General features: G+C 32.6%; 1 long non-coding RNA gene across 1 annotated transcript; it reads left to right on the top strand.

Annotated features, from left to right (window-relative positions):
• The first annotated feature begins 16,702 nt into the window (after positions 1–16,702).
• LOC113318702 lies at positions 16,703–17,203 on the top strand. Its single transcript, XR_003344774.1, has 3 exons — positions 16,703–16,790; positions 16,923–17,072; positions 17,170–17,203. It is a non-coding gene; the product is annotated as an uncharacterized LOC113318702 (long non-coding RNA).
• The last annotated feature ends 1,323 nt before the right edge of the window (positions 17,204–18,526 follow it).

Here is an 18,526-nt window from a genome sequence, read left to right as displayed (position 1 = left end):
ATTCCCTCCGCTAAGTTCGTCCCTGTGTCAGCAGAGCCTCAGAAAGCTAGAACAAGAGAGGGAAATCTTGAAAAAAATTATAGGGTTTCTCAGATTTTAGAGCAGGTAAGCTACTTCTTCTGCAAAATTAATTGTGATTGTAAAAAAAAAAGTGGCAATCAATCGTTTGGAAAGTTTACATTGAAATAAATATAGAATGACTTGCTTGCTGCTAATGATACTGTCTTGATGTTATTGTTGTTGCTAGTGTTGTTGTTGTTGTTTACCGAGTATAATTTAATTTCTTCTTCTACTCGGGAGGTTGATTTTAGTGTTCTGTATTCTTGTTTCTTTGAAAAACTTGATCAATATGTTATTTAGGATTTGAAATCTTTACTAAGAAATTAGAGGGATTTACTGTTTAGTCCAGAAAACCCGACCCGGGTTACTGGCTAGTCCAGCGTCAAAAAATATTTACTCCCTAGTCCAAAAAAGTTTTGGGAAGATTAAAATTACTCTACTAACCCTAATATATAACATTACGTACAATAATACATATGTTACTACATATTACATATGTAGTATACTATTTACTACTAGTATACTAGTATATACTAGTAGTAATTAGTATGTAGTATGTAGTAATAACATATGTAGTATGTAATATACTAGTAGTAACTAGTATGTAGTATGTAGTAATAACATATATAGTATGTAGTATACTAGTAGTAACTAGTATACTAGTTGTAATATGTTATGTATTGATGCTACATATTGACATGTAGTATGTTATGTATTGATACTACATATTGACATGTAGTATGTTATATATTGATATGTAGTATAATAATACATATGTTACTACATATTACATAGGTAGTTACTACTAGTATACTAGTAGTATTTAGTAGTAACTAGTATGTAGTATGTAGTAATAACATATGTAATATATAGTAATAACATATGTAGTATGTAATATACTAGTAGTAACTAGTATGTAGTATGTAGTAATAACATATGTACTATGTAGTATACTAGTAGTAACTAGTATACTAGTAGTAATATGTTATGTATTGATACTACATATTGATATGTAGTATGTTATGTATTGATACTACATATTGACATGTAGTATGTTATATATTGATATGTAGTATGTTTGATATGTAATATGTTATATATTGATATGTAGTATGTTATATATTGATATGTAGTATGTTTGATATGTACTATGTTATATATTGATACTACATATTGATATGTAGTATGTTATATATTGATACTACATATCAAAAAAAAAATTCTTATGTATTGATACTACATATTTTACTACTAGTACTAGTTAGTATTAGTTTACTAGTATACTATACTAAAGTAGTATACTAGTTTAGTATAGTAAAGTAGTTACATAATTTACTAGTAACATTAAGATATTTTTGTTACTACTACTACAGTACATATTAATATGTAGTATCACCGTATTGATACTACTAGTATGTAGTAACATACTACTAGTAACATTTACATGTGTTAATACTAATTAGACCTGGAAGGGTGTTTTAGGAATTTATAAAATACACTTTATAGTCTCCACGAAGTTATTGGACTAGAGAGTAAATAATCTAGTCCAAAAACATGTTTTTGGACTAGAGAATAAATCTTTTCCACGGGTGGACTAGCCATTAACTGGGTCTGCTAGAACTGGACTAGCCAGTAATTCCTACAAGAAATTATCTGAATATTACAGATATGGAAATGAGTAGATCTACACCTATAGAAAATGATTAGATCATGCTTACAAATTCTTTGTCTTACTCCCGCTTCTTTTTGGACTGGTTTATTATAATTTTGAGGTCATTTGTTATCTACTTGAACTCTGGATTCTGGAATGCCAATCATCAATGCTGTGAGCATTGGTTACTGTTTCCGCTATAACTCGGTCTTTCTTCAATATGTTATTTAGGATTTGAAATCTTTACTAAGAAATTAGAGGGATTTACTGTTTAGTCCAGAAAACCCGACCCGGGTTACTGGCTAGTCCAGCGCCAAAAAATATTTACTCCCTAGTCCAAAAAAGTTTTGAGAAGAGTAAAATTACTCTACTAACCCTAATATATAACATTACGTACAATAATACATATGTTACTACATATTACATATGTAGTATACTATTTACTACTAGTATGCTAGTATATACTAGTAGTAATTAGTAGTATACTAGTAGTAATTAGTATGTAGTATGTAGTAATAACATATGTAGTATGTAATATACTAGTAGTAACTAGTATGTAGTATGTAGTAATAACATATATAGTATGTAGTATACTAGTAGTAACTAGTATACTAGTAGTAATATGTTATGTATTGATGCTACATATTGATATGTAGTATGTTATGTATTGATACTACATATTGACATGTAGTATGTTATATATTGATATGTAGTATAATAATACATATGTTACTACATATTACATATGTAGTTACTACTAGTATACTAGTATATACTAGTAGTAACTAGTATACTAGTAGTAATTAGTAGTAACTAGTATGTAGTATGTAGTAATAACATATGTAGTATATAGTAATAACATATGTAGTATGTAGTAATAACATATGTAGTATATAGTAATAACATATGTAGTATGTAATATACTAGTAGTAACTGGTATGTAGTATGTAGTAATAACATATGTACTATGTAGTATACTAGTAGTAACTAGTATACTAGTAGTAATATGTTATGTATTGATACTACATATTGATATGTAGTATGTTATGTATTGATACTACATATTGACATGTAGTATGTTATATATTGATATGTAGTATGTTTGATATGTAATATGTTATATATTGATACTACATATTGATATGTAGTATGTTATGTATTGATACTACATATTGATATGTAGTATGTTTGATATGTACTATGTTATATATTGATACTACATATTGATATGTAGTATGTTATATATTGATACTACATATCAAAAAAAATTTGTTATGTATTGATACTACGTATTTTACTACTAGTACTACTACGTATTTTACTACATATCAAAATTGTCAAGATCGTTCGTTAAGAACTCTGTTGCTAAGTGGTTTTCCTATAATGGTGTAACTCGCTTGTCATGCCATATAGTATGCCAAACAACATTTTTTCTTCATACCCGTGCTCTCTCCTAAATCCTTTGCATAACAGTTTTTTCCAAAAAAAAAAATCAAAACCTAGGTCTTTTTTCTTTCAATCTTCTTCTTCAAACCTAGATTTACTTGGATTAAACCTGATATATCATATTTTCCTAGTAAATTTGGGTTTGTAATTGTATAGTTAACTTTTACTGCTTTCAATAAAAATCACTTTGTGATTTAGTGTTTAGTTTCTAGAATTGACTTTTATGTTTATGTTCTTCTGTATACAATGGCTATTTTATGCATTGTACTACTTTCAATTCTAATTGCCATTAAGGCGTTTTATTATAGCCATTGGGATCTTATATTCAAATCCAAAGATAGATTCCACCATATCTTTGAAGACAATCAATCCCAACGTGACGATGATAAGGCTCTATACAAAGAAGATCAATGGCTATCAGAATGGATCGTGATTACAATGATTATCGGAAATTAATTCTACAACGGGTTTTATCTTACCGAAGAAGAAGCCTCTAAATGGTTGAAGATTAATCAAAACACCATTACCCAGATTAGTCTTTTCCATTTTTCTTGGTTTCATGTAGATCAAAGAAATTACATTGTAAATTTGTTGTATCAATGTGCAATGTACAATGATGAAACAAAAGGGTATGTTTATCCACCACTTCTGTCATGTAACAATCCAAACCTCAATTTGAATAAGGTAATCTAATAAATAATTTTAAGGGTTTTCAAAAACCCCTCTTTCCATCAAAACAAAAAAAAAGATAAGATGATTTACGTGGCTTATGGTTTCGCGAAATTATGTGTCCTATTCTTTAAATTACCGTTATGTTTAATTGGATGGGGTTTTCTCCCGAAAAGGCTGTAAAAAATGGTACTGTATTTACAAATTGAGTCTAGTAAAAAATCTTTCTTTTACAAAAGATCTCTGACCTCACTCTAACGGCCGCACGTCTTGCTGGGTAGCCACCTTCCATGTACAGTATAACCAGCAAACCAATTGGTTTTCACACGAGAAAATGAAAAAGAAGTTTTAGGGTAGTAGCTAGCCTGCATAAGTAACATTCTAATGGTATATGTTTCAACTCCTGTCAGTAAATTGAACGGTTGAGATATGATCTCGCATCTTAAATTAAATCAAAATGGTTTAGGCATCAAGATCTACTGTACCAACAAGCGAACATAAAATAAAAACGTGTAACGCGATGTACCATCTTCAAATTACTACTTGTCACACAAAATTCCCTCCGCTAAGTTCGTCCCTGTGTCAGCAGAGCCTCAGAAAGCTAGAACAAGAGAGGGAAATCTTGAAAAAAAATTATAGGGTTTCTCAGATTTTAGAGCAGGTAAGCTACTTCTTCTGCAAAATTAATTGTGATTGTAAAAAAAAAAGTGGCAATCAATCGTTTGGAAAGTTTAGATTGAAATAAATATAGAATGACTTGCTTGCTGCTAATGATACTGTCTTGATGTTATTGTTGTTGCTAGTATTGTTGTTGTTGTTTACCGAGTATAATTTAATTTCTTCTTCTACTCGGGAGGTTGATTTTATTGTTCTGTATTCTTGTTTCTTTGAAAAACTTGATCAATATGTTATTTAGGATTTGAAATCTTTACTAAGAAATTAGAGGGATTTACTGTTTAGTCCAGAAAACCCGACCCGGGTTACTGGCTAGTCCAGCGTCAAAAAATATTTACTCCCTAGTCCAAAAAAGTTTTGGGAAGATTAAAATTACTCTACTAACCCTAATATATAACATTACGTACAATAATACATATGTTACTACATATTACATATGTAGTATACTATTTACTACTAGTATACTAGTATATACTAGTAGTAATTAGTATGTAGTATGTAGTAATAACATATGTAGTATGTAATATACTAGTAGTAACTAGTATGTAGTATGTAGTAATAACATATATAGTATGTAGTATACTAGTAGTAACTAGTATACTAGTTGTAATATGTTATGTATTGATGCTACATATTGACATGTAGTATGTTATGTATTGATACTACATATTGACATGTAGTATGTTATATATTGATATGTAGTATAATAATACATATGTTACTACATATTACATAGGTAGTTACTACTAGTATACTAGTAGTATTTAGTAGTAACTAGTATGTAGTATGTAGTAATAACATATGTAATATATAGTAATAACATATGTAGTATGTAATATACTAGTAGTAACTAGTATGTAGTATGTAGTAATAACATATGTACTATGTAGTATACTAGTAGTAACTAGTATACTAGTAGTAATATGTTATGTATTGATACTACATATTGATATGTAGTATGTTATGTATTGATACTACATATTGACATGTAGTATGTTATATATTGATATGTAGTATGTTTGATATGTAATATGTTATATATTGATACTACATATTGATATGTAGTATGTTATGTATTGATACTACATATTGATATGTAGTATGTTTGATATGTACTATGTTATATATTGATACTACATATTGATATGTAGTATGTTATATATTGATACTACATATCAAAAAAAATTTGTTATGTATTGATACTACGTATTTTACTACTAGTACTACTACGTATTTTACTACATATCAAAATTGTCAAGATCGTTCGTTAAGAACTCTGTTGCTAAGTGGTTTTCCTATAATGGTGTAACTCGCTTGTCATGCCATATAGTATGCCAAACAACATTTTTTCTTCATACCCGTGCTCTCTCCTAAATCCTTTGCATAACAGTTTTTTCCAAAAAAAAAAATCAAAACCTAGGTCTTTTTTCTTTCAATCTTCTTCTTCAAACCTAGATTTACTTGGATTAAACCTGATATATCATATTTTCCTAGTAAATTTGGGTTTGTAATTGTATAGTTAACTTTTACTGCTTTCAATAAAAATCACTTTGTGATTTAGTGTTTAGTTTCTAGAATTGACTTTTATGTTTATGTTCTTCTGTATACAATGGCTATTTTATGCATTGTACTACTTTCAATTCTAATTGCCATTAAGGCGTTTTATTATAGCCATTGGGATCTTATATTCAAATCCAAAGATAGATTCCACCATATCTTTGAAGACAATCAATCCCAACGTGACGATGATAAGGCTCTATACAAAGAAGATCAATGGCTATCAGAATGGATCGTGATTACAATGATTATCGGAAATTAATTCTACAACGGGTTTTATCTTACCGAAGAAGAAGCCTCTAAATGGTTGAAGATTAATCAAAACACCATTACCCAGATTAGTCTTTTCCATTTTTCTTGGTTTCATGTAGATCAAAGAAATTACATTGTAAATTTGTTGTATCAATGTGCAATGTACAATGATGAAACAAAAGGGTATGTTTATCCACCACTTCTGTCATGTAACAATCCAAACCTCAATTTGAATAAGGTAATCTAATAAATAATTTTAAGGGTTTTCAAAAACCCCTCTTTCCATCAAAACAAAAAAAAAGATAAGATGATTTACGTGGCTTATGGTTTCGCGAAATTATGTGTCCTATTCTTTAAATTACCGTTATGTTTAATTGGATGGGGTTTTCTCCCGAAAAGGCTGTAAAAAATGGTACTGTATTTACAAATTGAGTCTAGTAAAAAATCTTTCTTTTACAAAATATCTCTGACCTCACTCTAACGGCCGCACGTCTTGCTGGGTAGCCACCTTCCATGTACAGTAATAACCAGCAAACCAATTGGTTTTCACACGAGAAAATGAAAAAGAAGTTTTAGGGTAGTAGCTAGCCTGCATAAGTAACATTCTAATGGTATATGTTTCAACTCCTGTCAGTAAATTGAACGGTTGAGATATGATCTCGCATCTTAAATTAAATCAAAATGGTTTAGGCATCAAGATCTACTGTACCAACAAGCGAACATAAAATAAAAACGTGTAACGCGATGTACCATCTTCAAATTACTACTTGTCACACAAAATTCCCTCCGCTAAGTTCGTCCCTGTGTCAGCAGAGCCTCAGAAAGCTAGAACAGAGAGGGAATCTTGAAAAAAATTATAGGTTTCTCTCAGATTTTAGAGCAGTAGCTACTTCTTCTGCCAAAATTAATTGTGATTGTAAAAAAAAAAGTGGCAATCAATCGTTTGGAAAGTTTAGATTGAAATAAATATGAATGACTTGCTGCTGAATGATACTGTCTTGATGTTTTGTTGTTGCTATTATTGTTTTGTTGTACCGAGTATAATTTAATTTCTTCTTCTACTCGGGAGGTTGATTTTATTGTTCTGTATTCTTGTTTCTTTGAAAAACTTGATCAATATGTTATTTAGGATTTGAAATCTTTACTAAGAAATTAGAGGGATTTACTGTTTAGTCCAGAAAACCCGACCCGGGTTACTGGCTAGTCCAGCGTCAAAAATATTTACTCCCTAGTCCAAAAAAGTTTTGGGAAGATTAAAATTACTCTACTAACCCTAATATATAACATTACGTACAATAATACATATGTTACTACATATTACATATGTAGTATACTATTTACTACGTATACTAGTATATACTAGTAGTAATTAGTATGTAGTATATAGTATAACATATGTAGTATGTAATATACTAGTAGTAACTAGTATGTAGTATGTAGTAATAACATATATAGTATGTAGTATACTAGTAGTAACTAGTATACTAGTTGTAATGTTATGTATTGATACTACATATTGACATGTATGTTATGTATTGATATGTAGTAATAATACATATATTACTACATATTACATATGTAGTTACTACTAGGATACTAGTAGTATTTAGTAGTAACTAGTATGTAGTATGTAGTAATAACATATGTAATATATAGTAATAACATATGTAGTATGTAATATACTAGTAGTAACTAGTATGTAGTATGTAGTAATAACATATGTACTATGTAGTATACTAGTAGTAACTAGTATACTAGTAGTAATATGTTATGTATTGATACTACATATTGATTGTAGTATGTTTGTATTGATACTACATATTGACATGTAGTATGTTATATATTGATATGTAGTATGTTTGATATGTAATATGTTTTGTATTGATACTACATATTGATATGTAGTTGTTATATTTGATATGTAGTATGTTTGATATGTACTATGTTATATATTGATACTACATATTGATATGTAGTATGTTATATATTGATACTACATATCAAAAAAAAAATTCTTATGTATTGATACTACATATTTTACTACTAGTACTAGTTAGTATTAGTTTACTAGTATACTATACTAAAGTAGTATACTAGTTTAGTAGTAAAGTAGTTACATAATTTACTAGTAACATTAAGATATTTTTGTTACTACTACTACAGTACATATTAATATGTAGTATCACCGTATTGGTACTACTAGTAATGGTACTACTACTAGTAACATTACATGTGTTAATACTAATTAGACCTGGAAGTGGTATTTTAGGAATTTATAAATACACTTTATAGTCTCCACGAAGTTATTTGACTAGAGAGTAAATAATCTAGTCCAAAAACATGTTTTTGGACTAGAGAATAAATCTTTTCCACGGGTGGACTAGCCATTAACTGGGTCTGCTAGAACTGGACTAGCCAGTAATTCCTACAAGAAATTATCTGAATATTAAAGATATGGAAATGAGTAGATCTACACCTATAGAAAATGATTAGATCATGCTTACAAATTCTTTGTCTTACTCCCGCTTCTTTTTGGACTGGTTTATTATAATTTTGAGGTCATTTGTTTTCTACTTGAACTCTGGATTCTGGAATGCCAATCATCAATGTTGTGAGCATTGGTTACTGTTTCCGCTCTAACTCGGTCTTTCTTCAATATGTTATTTAGGATTTGAAATCTTTACTAAGAAATTAGAGGGATTTACTGTTTAGTCCAGAAAACCCGACCCGGGTTACTGGCTAGTCCAGCGCCAAAAAATATTTACTCCCTAGTCCAAAAAAGTTTTGAGAAGAGTAAAATTACTCTACTAACCCTAATATATAACATTACGTACAATAATACGTATGTTACTACATATTACATATGTAGTATACTATTTACTACTAGTATGCTAGTATATACTAGTAGTAATTAGTAGTATACCAGTAGTAATTAGTATGTAGTATGTAGTAATAACATATGTAGTATGTAATATACTAGTAGTAACTAGTATGTAGTATGTAGTAATAACATATATAGTATGTAGTATACTAGTAGTAACTAGTATACTAGTAGTAATAGTTATGTATTGATGCTACATATTGATATGTAGTATGTTATGTATTGATACATATTGACATGTAGTATGTTATATATTGATATGTTAATAATACATATGTTACTACATATTACATATGTAGTTACTACTAGTATACTAGTATATACTAGTAGTAACTAGTATACTAGTAGTAATTAGTAGTTAGTAATCTAGTATGTAGTATGTAGTAATAACATATGTATATATAGTTAACATATGTAGTATGTAATTACTAGTAGTAACTGGTATGTAGTATGTAGAAATAACATATGTACTATGTATATACTAGTAGTAACTAGTATACTAGTAGTAATATGTTATGTATTGATACTACATATTGATATGTAGTATGTTATGTATTGATACTACATATTGACATGTAGTATGTTATATATTGATATGTAGTATGTTTGATATGTAATATGTTATGTATTGATACTACATATTGATATGTAGTATGTTATGTATTGATACTACATATTGATATGTAGTATGTTTGATATGTACTATGTTATATATTGATACTACATATTGATATGTAGTATGTTATATATTGATATTACATATCAAAAAAAATTTGTTATGTATTGATACTACGTATTTTACTACTAGTACTAGTTTACTAGTATACTATACTATAGTAGTATACTAGTTTAGTATAGTAAAGTAGTTACATAATTTACTAGTAACAATAAGATATTTTTGTTACTACTACTACAATATATATTAATATGTAGTATCACCGTATTGATACTACTAGTATGTGGTAACATACTACTAGTAACACTACGGGAAAAATATACATCTACAACTGGAGATTTACAACTCTTCGCTAAACATCGTAGAAAGTCATATGTTTTACAACTGGTTTCAAAGGAAGAGTTGCCGTATATCATCACTGCCAACCCTTAGGAAACAAGGGGTTGCGCTAAGAAAACAAACGACAACTCCTTAAGCAAAAACGTTGTGAAGACATTTAGCTATAACAACTCTGTTCCATAAAGGTAGTGACTAAGCCTATCAAGATTTTCACAAGAGTTGTTGAAGAACACCAAAATATGATGATGAAAATAGTGTTAGAGGGGAGATTCGAACATGAACCTACTGCTTGGAAGTCTGGCTCATCAACCATCCTTACAGTTCACAAGTTTTGTTTTTTTTTTTCTTTTTTTTAATAAAAACGTATAACAACACTTATAAGTGTTGTTGAAGTAAAAATATAGAATGTTGGAAAAAATGAGATTAGAAGGGAGATTCGAACATGAATATACTGCATGGAAGTCTAGCTCATCAACCATCCTTACCGTTCACAAATTTTGGTTATTTTTTTTTCTTAATAAAAATGCATAACAACACTTATAAGTGTTGTTGAAGTAAAAATATAAAACGTTGGCAGAAATGAGGATGGGGGGATTTGATCCTCAGCCTACTGCATGAAAGTCTACACCACTAACCATTCCTACACTATCACAAGTTCTGTCAAGTTTGTGGTTCTTTAATATATTAATTTTTAGACAACCCTTTGTAAGAGTTGTGAAACAAAATATAATGTCCAAAAAAAATGCTCAGGTGACTATGTCGCAAAATATTCTGAAGGAATCTTACTTGTAAATGGATGGATTCGTCGTTCTTACCAAGTTTCCGACTTAGAGTAGTCCACTCACGGTCAGGTTTCGATCTCGGAGCCTGGTTTGCATACAATATGGAGAAATAGGGTTTGTTTAAGGTTTCGTAGAATATTCCGAAGGAATTTTATTTGTAAATGGATGGATTCGTCGTTCTTACCAAGTTTCTGACTCAAAGTAGTCAACTCGCGGCTAGGTTTCCATCTCGGAGCCTGGTTTGCATACAATATGAAGAAATAGGGTTTCTTTAAGGTTTCGTAGAATATTCCGAAGGAATCTTACCTGTAAATTGAGGGATTCGTCGTTCTTACTAAGTTTCTGACTTAGAGTAGTCCACTCCCGGCGAGGTTTTGATCTCGGATCCTAGTATGCATACAATATGCATAAATAGGGTTTGTTTAAGGTTTTGTAGAATATTCCGAAGGAATCTTACCTGTAAATGGATGGATTCGTCGTTCTTACCAAGTTTCTGGCTTATAGTAGTCAACTCGCGGCCAGGTTTCGTACTCGGAGCCTGATATGCATACAATATGCAAAAATATGGGTTGTTTAAGGTTCTGTAGAATATTCCGAAGGAATCTTACATGTAAATGGATGGATTCGTCGTTCTTACCAAGTTTCTGACTTAGAGTAGTCAACTCGCGGCCAGGTTTCGATCTCGGAACCTGGTATGCATACAATATGCTGAAATATGGTTTGTTTAAGGTTTCGTAGAATATTCCGAAGGAATCTTACATGTAAATGGATGGATTCATCGTTCTTACCAAGTTTCTGACTCAGAGTAGTCAACTCGCGGCTAGGTTTCAATCTCGGAGCCTGGTTTGCATATAATATGAAGAAATAGGGTTTCTTTAAGGTTTCGTAGAATATTCCGAAGGAATCTTACTTGTAAATGGATGGATTCGTCATTCTTACTAAGTTTCTGACTTATAGTAGTCCACTCGCGGCCAGCTTTCGATCTCGGAGCCTGGTATGGATACAATATGAAGAAATATGGTTTGTTTAAGGTTTATAGAATAATCCGAAGGAATGTTACACGTAAATGGATGAATTCGTCGTTCTTACCAAGTTTCCGACTTAGAGTAGTCAACTCGCGGCCAGGTTTCGATATCGGAGCCTGTTTTGCAAACAATATGAAGAAATAAGGTTTTTTTAAGGTTTCGTATAATATTCCGAAGGAATCTTACCTGTAAATGGATGAATTCGTCGTTCTTAATAAGTTTCTGACTTAGAGTAGTCCACTCCCGGCCAGGTTTCGATCTCGGAGCCTAGTATGCATACAATATGCACAAATAGGGTTTGTTTAAGGTTTCGTAGAATATTCTGAAGAAAATCTTACCTGTAAATGGATGGATTCGTCGTTCTTACAAGGTTTCTGACTTAAAGTAGTCAACTCGTGGCCAGGTTTCGATCTCGGAGCCTGGTATGCATACAATATGCAGAAATAGGGATTGTTTAAGGTTTCGTAGAATATTCCGAAGGAAGCTTATTTGTTAATGGATGGATTCGTCGTTCTTACCAAGTTTCTGACTCAGAGTAGTCAACTCGCGGCCAGGTTTTGATCTCGGAGCCTGGTTTGCATACAATATGAAGAAATAGGGTTTCTTTAAGGTTTCGTAGAATATTCCGAAGGAATCTTACCTGTAAATTGAGGGATTCGTCGTTCTTACTAAGTTTCTGACTTAGAGTAGTCCACTCTCGGCGAGGTTTTGATCTCGGATCCTAGTATGCATACAATATGCATAAATAGGGTTTGTTTAAGGTTTTGTAGAATATTCCGAAGGAATCTTACCTGTAAATGGATGGATTCGTCGTTCTTACCAAGTTTCTGGCTTATAATAGTCAAATCGCGGCCAGGTTTCGATCTCGGAGCCTGGTATGTATACAATATGCAAAAATATGGGTTGTTTAAGGTTCGGTAGAATATTCCGAAGGAATCTTACATGTAAATGGATGGATTCGTCGTTCTTACCAAGTTTCTGACTTAGAGTAGTCAACTCGCGGCCAGGTTTCGATCTCGGAGCCTGGTATGCATACAATATGCTGAAATATGGTTTGTTTAAGGTTTCGTAGAATATTCCGAAGGAATCTTACATGTAAATGGATGGATTCGTCGTTCTTACCAAGTTTCTGACTCAGAGTAGTCAACTCGCGGCTAGGTTTCAATCTCGGAGCCTGGTTTGCATATAATATGAAGAAATAGGGTTTCTTTAAGGTTTCGTAGAATATTCCGAAGGAATCTTACCTGTAAATGGATGGATTCGTCATTCTTACTAAGTTTCTGACTTATAGTAGTCCACTCGCGGCTAGCTTTCGATCTCGGAGCCTGGTATGGATACAATATGCAGAAATATGGTTTGTTTAAGGTTTATAGAATAATCCGAAGGAATCTTACATGTAAATGGATGAATTCGTCGTTCTTACCAAGTTTCTGACTTAGAGTAGTCAACTCGCGGCCAGGTTTCGATATCGGAGCCTGGTTTGCAAACAATATGAAGAAATAGGGTTTCTTTAAGGTTTCGTATAATATTCCAAAGGAATCTTACCTGTAAATGGATGGATTCGTCGTTCTTAATAAGTTTCTGACTTAGAGTAGTCCACTCCCGGCCATGTTTCGATCTCGGAGCCTGGTATGCATACAATATGCACAAATAGGGTTTGTTTAAGGTTTCGTAGAATATTCTGAAGAAATCTTACCTGTAAATGGATGGATTCGTCGTTCTTACAAGGTTTCTGACTTAAAGTAGTCAACTCGTGGCCAGGTTTCGATCTCGGAGCCTGGTATGCATACAATATGCAGAAATAAGGTTTGTTTAAGGTTTCGTAGAATATTCCGAAGGAATCTTATTTGTTAATGGATGGATTCATCGTTCTTACCAAGTTTCTGACTCAGAGTAGTCAACTCGCGGCCAGGTTTCGATCTCGGAGCCTGGTTTGCATACAATATGAAGAAATAGAGTTTCTTTAAGGTTTCGTAGAATATTCCGAAGGAATCTTACCTGTAAATTGAGGGATTCGTCGTTCTTACTAAGTTTCTGTCTTAGAGTAGTCCACTCCCGGCGAGGTTTCGATCTCGGAGCCTGGTATGCATACAATATGCAGAAATAGGGTTTGTGTAAGGTTTCGTCGAATATTCCGAAGGTTTCACAGTTTAGGGTTTGTTTAGGGATTCATAGTTTGTTTGTCGTTATACCGAATTTGAAGTTTGAATCGCACCGAGCTTCATATTTATCGATTTCGATGATGTATCATGCTAAGTTTGAAGTCAGAACCCTCCTGAAGCTTCATGATTCATAGTTTGTTTGTCGTCATACAAAATTTGAAGTTCGAATCAACACTGAGCTTCATATTTATCGATTTCGATGATATATCATGCTTGGTTTGAAGTGTGAACTGAAGTTATTTCATGACCTGTATGACTAGTCAAAATTACTTCATGACTTATGTTACTAGTTGAAATTCAACCCGGAAGCAAAAAGAGAAAGCACAAAAACACAAGGAGAAAGCACAAAGAAAACCAAAAGAAAACACAAAGAGCTTTATATTTATCGATTTCAATGGTGTATCTTGCTAACGCGAGTCTTGCAGTGTGAACTGTAGCTAGTTCGTGACATATATGACTAGTCGAAATTACTTCATGACCTATGTGACTAGTCAAAATTTAACCCGGAAGAACATAGAGAAAGTACAAAAAAAACACAAAGAAAACATATTTTCCTTGATCCATATGACAGTCTTAAGTCAAATCTCTACCGTCCAAAAATATCCTTAATCCGTATGACCATTTAAAATCAAATCTCGACCGTTCAAAGATAGGTATATAGAAGATCAAAAGAAAGTTCTTACAATTTCTCGACTTCCTCTCTTATCTTCGTCTCTAACCTCTCAAAACTTCCTCCTCCTTTAGGAAAAAAAACCCTAATACAAGAATTCGACTCCACCTTCATCCATTACTTTTGATGCGTTTATGAGTAGATCTTGTCCGATTTTCGTCATTGTTTATGGTTAGGGTTGAAGTAGATTGGAAATTTGTGAATTGATTAGATTTTTTCGATTTCGAAGTTTTGGGGTAAACTGTATTCTCGGTAACAATCAACAGCAGCAACTTCTCCGTCTCTGATTAAGAAAACCTGTACCTATTAGCTCACCATCTCAAACCCTAACCCAAGTTTCCTAAGCTTCAATTGCTTCAAATCTTCATAACATAACTCAATTCTTCCATCTCTATAATTCGAACTCAAACGCAAAACCCTAGACTGTTGACAACTCATATTTCTGTGTTTGAGCTAAGAGATGGAATTTAGGGTTTAATTACTGAGAATCGAGAGATGATTAAGAAGTATTAGGTAATGGGTTTCTGTGGCTATTCTTCAAGGGTGAGAATACTAAGAACTGGTGTTGTTTTGATAGGGTTGAACTCGATTTCAAAGACAAAGAGCAGGGATTTTACGGGGGTTTGAAGCCAGAGATGTGGAGAAATTGGGTTAATTTGGTGAACAACTGCAAGAATAGAGAAGGGGAATTGGTTTCTGGTCGAGAAACAAAGAAGCTGTTGCCGTCAATTTTGGTTAGTTTAATTTCTAAATGTTGGTCGTGAATTCTAGACTGCAGTGATGGTTGTTGGTATTTGGAGAGAGTTAAGACATGGAATTGAAGATTGAAATCAATACAAAAGCAGTCATATTTGGGGATTTTATAATCCCATCCAAGATTTTTTTGATTTTCCTGAGAGAAGGAAGATTTTTTTGATGAGTTTGCTCTTTCGGGTTTTTGTTAAATTTTTACTGTGAAGTTCTTGTACTCGATTTGTAGCTGATTGATATCAATATCAGTGAAGTTAGTGATGCTGTGTGTTGGGTGGTTGCAGATTTGAGTCCGCTGTGAAACTCAGTTGAGATGAATCTGGGGTTTGATTGGAAAAAGATGGCAGCAAAATCTTGGATATATGATGTACGTGTTTGAATGGGTGATGGTTACACAGAAATGGTCGATTAAATGGTGATGTTGCCATTGATGCATAGTATTCTGTCAACAATAGCAAATGAATACTGGGTCTTGATTTAATGGTGATGGAAGCGAAATTAAATGAAGGGTTCGCCGTTGACTTGAGTTTAAGAAGTGCAGTGAAGTGAAGATGGTGATGGCAACGGCATCAACAAAGACAATAAGTTGTTCATTCTTTTCCCTCTATTTCGACCAGGAACATCAATGCATGAATGTGTTTTTGCTGAGATGGTTTCGAAATGTGATCTCGTTGGCTGATATAACTGAAGTCAGTGGTGGTTATTTTCTCGAATCTGTAATGGGATCATTCGAATTGGTTGCAAGGGTATTGAAATGAGCTATGCAGTTCAGTGGTTGTAGCCAGATCTGGTGGAGATGATTGATGGTAAGCATTCCAAGGAGATATAAATCGCGAGAACTAAGGAAGCAACAGTAGATGGGACTTTTGCAATGGCCTGGGTGCTGGAGAGTTGAACTGAATCTTAGTTGCCAGTTGTTGAATTTCAGTTGGTGCTGCAGTGAATCATATTTAAGTTTGTTTCTTGAAATTCCTTTCATCTTCTAACTTAAAGTTGATCCGTTGTTTGTTTTGTTGAGCAGGGTGTTCTTGTTATCAAGGTATATATCATGTTAGATTAGGATCCCAAAGGAAAAAAATGGTCAAATGACTTCATTACCTGATGTTGTTACAATCCACCAACCTAAGAATGAAGAAGACTCATTAGCAGGCCTTCAATGGTGGCTCCTACCGAAATCGAAATGCCAGCTCAAATGGTAGGTATAGTAGCTTGAATTGGATGGGTTTCTAAATTGGAGTCATTTTTGAGTTCTGTAATTTCTCAGAGGAGGATTTTGAATGATATCACTTATCAAGTTTATATGGGTTTCTTTTTGTGATGATTGCAGGCTAGGCTTGTAAGCTGAGCTTGAGCTGGTGATTGACTTGATATGAAATTGGAACTGTATGAATGAATGTATTGCAGTGGTATGCATAGATGAAGTTGTAGAGCAATTGCAGATGCTGGTTGTTACAATGGCTGCGACAATGTGTTTGAGGTAAAGCTGAAATTGGTACCGACATTGAGCAATGAAGCTGAGACATTTGCTTTATTTCCGTTATTTTCTCTCATTCTGTGATAGACTTCCTCTGTAGGTTCCTTGCTAAGATGTTACTGCCAAAAGGTTCAAAGATGTACTTGTCCGACAACCTATTGCAATTACAGTGAGTAGTTTGATTTTTAAATTGAAGGTTTTAAAATGCGTTTGTTTGACAAGAATTATTTCAAATGAATCTGTTTTTTATTGGTTGTTCCATTTATGTTTATCAGTTGTCCCATCTTTGTTTCTAATGTTGGTTCATTTTATAAACTTTGTGGTGCCTCTAGTCACTCATTTTTTGTTTTTGTTTATGGTGATTCAGGTATGAAGTCTAGATAACTTCTAAGAGGAGGTAATCATAATGATCTCTTCTTTGTTTTTGTTTTGTTCAACTGTGGAACTAGTATGATTTATGATATGATTCCATCCATGATTATTGAATTTTGTTAATTTTTTGATTTAGGGTTTTTCTGCCACTTAAAATTTGTGTATCTGTGTTATCTGATTTTGGTGTTGACTAGTTTTTGTTGATTTTGTTTACAGGAAAAAGACCCATTAATGTGGGGATTTAAGGGTTTCCCTACTAGGGATGCCAGATTGCAAGGTGGGTTTTTGCTGCTGAAGATATTTGCTTCAGAAAATCGATATTGTCATACTTATTCAGACTCGGTATGGAGGCTTCATTCATCTTGCTATTGGTTATTTGTGCTTTGTGGGATTTAGTCTATATTTAATTTACGGGTTCTTGTTCTTTGTGTTTGCAGTTGATTTACCGACTTGGTTTTGAAATGTTAAAGCTATATTTTTGCAGATAACCCCAGGATTATTTTACATTGTACTGCCAAAAGCTGGACCCAATTGCACCTATAAAGAGCGCCTTTTTTTTCTGTTTTACTTCTTTTGTTATGTGCCGAGTTATATTTTCTTTATTTCTGGAAATTCCGTTCATATTCTAACTTAAATTTCATTGTTGTTTGTTTTGTTGAGCAAGGTGTTATTGGCATCAAGGTCAAGAACATGTTGGATTAGGATCCTAAAGGAAAGAATGGTCCAATGACTCCATTGCCTGATGTTACCATCCACCAACCTAAGGTTGAAGAAGACTTCGTCAGGCCTTCAATGATGGCTCCTACCAAAATAGAAATGGCAGTTCCCCCACAAATGATAGTAACTTGAATGGGATGCGGTTTCCAGATTCATTATGATCTGGCATACAGTGTGTGATTACTGCTCATGTGGATGATGCTTATGTCTACATGCCAACTTCAGAGTTCAAGTATGTTAGTAATGTTGTCGGAAGTTTTATTACATGGCCCAAGGGTCGATTAGTGTTCCCATAGACATCTTCATAATCTTTTTGGAGTGTGTTTAGAAAACTTAACTTTTGTATCACTGCCATTTTTTTGAATGTA

The sequence above is a fragment of the Papaver somniferum genome, chromosome 10 (assembly GCF_003573695.1).
Source record: "Papaver somniferum cultivar HN1 chromosome 10, ASM357369v1, whole genome shotgun sequence".
NCBI classification, from domain to species: Eukaryota; Viridiplantae; Streptophyta; class Magnoliopsida; order Ranunculales; family Papaveraceae; genus Papaver; species Papaver somniferum.
Note: the sequence above shows the minus strand (reverse complement) of the source record. Positions and strands in the feature narration are given on the sequence as shown.